The sequence below is a fragment of the Delphinus delphis genome, chromosome 11 (genome assembly GCF_949987515.2).
Source record: "Delphinus delphis chromosome 11, mDelDel1.2, whole genome shotgun sequence".
Classification (NCBI taxonomy): domain Eukaryota; kingdom Metazoa; phylum Chordata; class Mammalia; order Artiodactyla; family Delphinidae; genus Delphinus; species Delphinus delphis.
The window spans coordinates 7,434,608-7,440,296 of record NC_082693.1 but is presented as its reverse complement, the minus strand read 5'-3'; the positions used below and the strand labels follow the sequence as shown (position 1 = coordinate 7,440,296).

General features: G+C 40.4%; 1 non-coding gene across 1 annotated transcript; it reads left to right on the top strand.

Moving 5' to 3' along the window:
- Positions 1-5,271: 5,271 nt before the first annotated feature.
- On the top strand, positions 5,272-5,378 carry LOC132434660 (U6 spliceosomal RNA). Its single transcript, XR_009521376.1, has one exon. It is a non-coding gene; the product is annotated as a U6 spliceosomal RNA (small nuclear RNA).
- Positions 5,379-5,689: the final 311 nt, after the last annotated feature.

The following is a 5,689-nucleotide window of genomic DNA, read 5'->3' as shown; positions in this document are numbered from 1 at the left end:
TTTATCTAAGGAATCCTGGTTCTTTTTGTAGAGAATGGTATTTAGAAACTAATATCTCAGCACTAAATGAGTTTACTGCTTCTGGGGTGTCATTGCTTTTAGGTTCTCAAATCAGTCAGAGCCACTTACACACACACACACACACACACACACACACACACACACACACACACATCTATATCTCCATGTCTCTATTTATCTGTCTATTAAAATCTATGAATTCATACTGATACTTCCAAATCCAATTCAATATCCCAGGGTTCACTTTAATGGCTCTCTTCCATACTTTTAACTCTCTTCTCTCGTAGTGAGAAATCTGTCTCCCAGCATATTTACTCAGTCCTAGAATACACTGAAGCTTTAACCAGACGATCAAAGTTAGCCTTATCAACGGTGGAACTAATTGACATTCTTTGTCTCTGACATAATACAGTGAGAAGAAGTTTTTAAATGCCTAACTCTAATTCTTCTAGATTTGTTGTTATTAACATTTCTATTAGTGCACAATCAAAATGATCATAATCACAATGAATTGTTGGTAAATAATTATTAAACATAAATGTACAATTTTATCAGAAAAGCCTCTTAATTAAGTGCATTGTACTTTAAAAAATGATGGCGTGTATCATAATGGAATGTTAATTATTATAAAATCAGAAAAACTTTTACAAAGTCACTGCCAGACACATTCTTCAAAAGTAATATACTCACAGGAAATGGGTTCAGGATGGCGGAGTAGAAGGACGTGTGCTCACTCCCTCTTGCGAGAGCACCGGAATCACAACTAACTGCTGGACAATAATCGACAGGAGGACACTGGAACTCACCAAAGGGGATACCTCACGTCCAAAGACAGGAGAGAGGCCATGGTGAGAGAGTAGGAGGGGCACAATCACAATAAGATCAAACCCCGTAACCACTGGGTGGGTGACTCACAAACTGGAGAACAATTACAACACAGAAGTCCACCCACTGGAGTGAAGGTTCTGAGCCTCACGTCGGGCTTCCCAACCTGGGGGTCCAGCAACGGGAGGAGGAATTCCCAGAGAGTGTGACTTTGAAGGCTGGCGGGATTTGATTGCAAGACTTCAGCAGGATTGGGGGAAACAAGGAGTCTACTCTTGGAGGGCACACACACAGTAGTGTGTGCATCAGGACCCAGGGGGAAGGAGAAGTGACCCCATGGGAGCCTGAACCAGACCTACCTGCTAATGTTGGAGGGTCTCCTGCAGAGGCGGGGGGGTGGCTGTGGCTCACCATGGGGACAAGGACACAGGCAGCAGAGGTTCTGGGAAGTGTTCCTTGGAATGGGCCCTCCCGGAGTCCACCATTAGTCCCACCAAAGAGCCTGTAGCCTCCAGTTCTGGGTCACCTCAGGCCAAACAACCCACAGGGAGGGAACTCAGCCCCACTCATCAGCAGACAAGGGGATTAAAGTTTTACTGAGCTCTGCCTAGCAGAGCAACACCCAGCTCTACCCACCACCAGTCCCTCCCATCAGGAAGCTTGAACAAGCCTCTTAGATAGCCTCATCCACCACAGGGCAGACAGCAGAAACAAGAAGAACTACAATCCTGCAGCCTGTGGAACGAAAAGCACATTCACAGAAAGATAGACAAAATGAAAAGGCAAAGGACTATGTACCAGATGAAGGAACAAGATAAAACCCCAGAAAAACAACTAAACAAAGTGGAGATAGGCTAACTTCCAGAAAAAGAATTCAGAATAATGATAGTGAAGATGATCCAGGATCTCAGAAAAAGAATGGAGGCAAAAATTGAGAAGATTCAAGAAATGTTTAACAGGGCTTCCCTGGTGGCACAGTGGTTGAGAGTCCACCTGCCGATGCAGGGGACACGGGTTCGTGACCCGGTCCGGGAAGATCCCACATGCCACGGAGTGGCTGGGCCCGTGAGCCATGGCCACTGAGCCTGCACGTCCGGAGCCTGTGGGAGAGGCCACAACAGTGACAGGCCCGCGTACCGCAAAAAAAAAAGACACATGTACCCGAATGTTCATTGCAGTACTATTTACAATAACCAGCTCATGGAAGCAACCTAAATGCCCATTGAAAGACAGTGGATAAAGAAGATGTGGTACTAGATATATACAATGGAATATTTCTCAGCTATTAAAAGGAATGAAATTGGGTCATTTCTAGAGACATGGATGGACCTAGAGATTGTCATACAGAGTGAAATAAGTCAGAAAGAGAAAAACAAATATCGTATATTAACACATATATGTGGAATCTAGAAAAATGGAACAGATGAACCGATTTGCAAGGTAGAAATAGAGACACAGATGTAGAGAACAAATGTATGGACACCAAGGGGGGAAGCGGGAGTGGGGGGTGGTGGTGGTGGGATGAACTGGGAGATTGGGATTGACATGCATACACAAATATGTATAAAATAGACAACTAATAAGAAAAAAATAATATACTCAAAGACAAATAAAGATGGCAGAACTACTTCAGATTAAAGGGGACTAAACAGACATGGCAACTAAATAAAATGACATTGCATAATAGACCCGGTGGTAGTAGAGTGGGTGAAGAGAATATTTACATATTCTCCAAGCATCTTTTCACAAATTACTTAAGTACACAGTGGAGAAACCTGGGAGACATCACTTAAGCAAGTGATCAAAGCAACACCTGGTCTGGGATTTTCTTTTGCTGCAGAAGACATTATTGAGAAAATTAGCAAAATATGATTGAGGTTTGTAGATTAAATAAGAGAATTGTACTCATGTTAATCTCCTGATTTTGTACATTTCTCCTGATTTTCACAATTGTACTGTGTTTGTGAAAGAGAATGTTATTATTTTTAGAAAACACACACACACACACACACACACACAAAACAGGAAGTACTTCTCTGTTTTATGGAGATACTTAGGAGAAAATGAACAGTATGTTTTCTACTTCACTTTCAGATGACTGAGAAAATAAAATGTGTGAGAATATATGTACCCAATTGATAACATGTAAATGTACATTCATTCTCCAATTTTTTTCCCCCATTTTTTGATATCAGGCCAAGGCTATTCCTTTTTTATTGGTTTCACTGACTATAGTTCTGCCTCCTTATTCTGGAATAATCTTACATCTATAGAGTCTAAGATAACCAGTTTTAGATTCTTTCAAATAGAGTCTGAGCTTAAACACATTTTTCAAGCAATCTGTACGTAGGGTCTGTATAGATTTTTAGGTTTTTTGCTAATCTTTTTCAATTTCTATTCACATTTAATCCAATAACATCTTTTTAGTCACTCACTTTTCCGAGATGATTCCCTCTTACAGAAACAACTCTTCATTGAATTCATATTTTATCCATTCGTGAAATGTTTGTTAACTATGTAGAGAACGTAAGGGTGCAGGGCCTAAAATGTCTCGACTAGTGACGATGTCGCTAGATAAATATTTTTGGAAGAAGGTTCCAAGGGATATTACTAATAATAAAATTAAAATAATGACGTTCACACCCACCAGCGCTGTGACGTTTCCAAGGCTGACCATAAAAGGCCAAAAAGTGGGCAGTGGCCCAATTCCTGGAAATCTTGACCCCCTTCTCCAAAACAGTTGGAATATTCCTCCAACTTATTAGTCTATGAAATTATCCAGCCCATAAAACTAACCACCACATATTTCAGGGCCTCTCGCCTTCTGAGATGGTCCATACTCTGTGGAGTATGTTTCTCCCAGGGCCTCTCTTACCTTTTGAGTTGGACTGCATTCTGTCCACGGAATGTGTGTCTCTCTAAATAAATCCACTTCTTACCTATCAAAATTAATTAATTAATTGATAATGTTCCAAAAGTGAAGTAAGGTGCAATGTTACATGGATCTCCCCATCACTCCCAACCAAGTGATAATAACAATGAACAGCATCAGTTGTTTTGTATACTGGGCAGACTGTTATGAACGATACTAATTAGAATATTTGGCACTAACCTATTAAGAAAAGTTATAATTGAATCTTATTAGTCTACTCAGAAAATGTACCAAGCAGTTTTCTTTTTTCTTTGTTGAAGTGTAGTTGATTTACAATTCTGTGTTAGTTTAAGGTGTACAGCAAAGTGATTCACTTATATATATATACATTTGTTTTCAGATTCTTTTTTTTTTTTTTTTTTTGCGGTACTCGGGCCTCTCACTGTTGTGCCCTCTCCCATTGCAGAGCACAGGCTCCGGATGCACAGGCTCAGCAGCCATGGCTCACGGGCCTAGCCGCTTCATGGCATGTGGTATCTTCCCGGACTGGGGCATGAACCCGTGTCCCCTGCATCAGCAGGTGGACTCTCAACCACTGCGCCACCAGGGAAGCCCTGTTTTCAGATTCTTTTCCATTATAGGTTATTACAAGATATTGAATATAGTTTTTTGTGCTATACGGTAGGTCCTTGTTTATCTATTTTATATATAGTAATGTATATCTGTTAATCCCAAACTCCTAATTTATCCCTCCTTCCACTCAAGTAGCTTTCTAAGTGCCGGGAATATATCAGAGAACAAATTCTCTCCTCATTATGGAGCATATATTCAGATGTGGCAAGTGGGGGAAGGGAAATACTGATAGCCAGGAAAAAATATGCCAAATAAGTAAGTAAATTATACTGTATGTTAGAAAGTGAAAGTTATATAGATTAAAAGCAACCTTTTATAACTCGCTGAGAAGCTGTCTGAGTTGTGATTTGAAGAGGGTGAGGGAATTAATGTTCAAGACAAAGGAAGCAGCTAGTACAGTGGTCCCAAGACAAGACTATGTTTGGTGTGCTTGAGGAATAGCAAGGTGGCCAGTATGGGTGAAGATTAATGAGTGGGGAAGGAATTGAAGTAGATTCAGAGAAGTAAGGAGGGCGGTGGTGGTGGGAGCTGGTCAGCCCCCTGCAGACCACTTTAAGTAGTTCAGCTTTTACTCTGAGTGAGATAGAGAGCCTTTGGAGAATTTCAAGTAAATGAATGACACGATCTGATTTAAACTGTAAAAGATTTACTCTAGCTATCTTGTTTAGAATAGATACTAGGGAGGGGTAAAGAGAGTTAGAAGGCTGAGGCAGGATTCTAGGCATCAGATAATGATGACTCTGACCAGGGTCATTGTAATAGATGGAGATATATTTCTAAAGTAATGCAAATAGGATTCCCCAAAGAACTGGATATAAGATATGGGAGAAAGAGAGGAAACAAGGACGACTCCAAAAATTTTTGTCAGAAGAACTGAAAGTTGGTGGTGTTTCCATCAAATACCTTTACTGTGACAGTGAGTGCTTGCTTTGGCAGAACATATACTAAAATTGGAACGAAACAGAGAAGATTAGCATGGCCCCTGCACAAGGATGACACACAAATTTGTGAAGCATTCCATATTTTTGGTGAAAGACTTTTACTCAGAAAACTATAAAACACTGATGAAAGATATCAAAGGTGACATAAACAGATGGAGAAATATGCCATGTCCTTGGATTGGAGAATCAATATTGTGAAAATGACTATACTACCCAAAGCAATCTACAAATTCAATGCAGTCCCTATCAAACTACCAATGGCATTCTTCAGAGAATTAGAACAAAAAATTTTACAATTTGTATGGAAACACAAAAGACGCCAAATAGCCAAAGCCATCTTGAGAATGAAAAACGGAGGTGGAGGAATCAGGCTCCCTGACTTCAAACTATAACACAA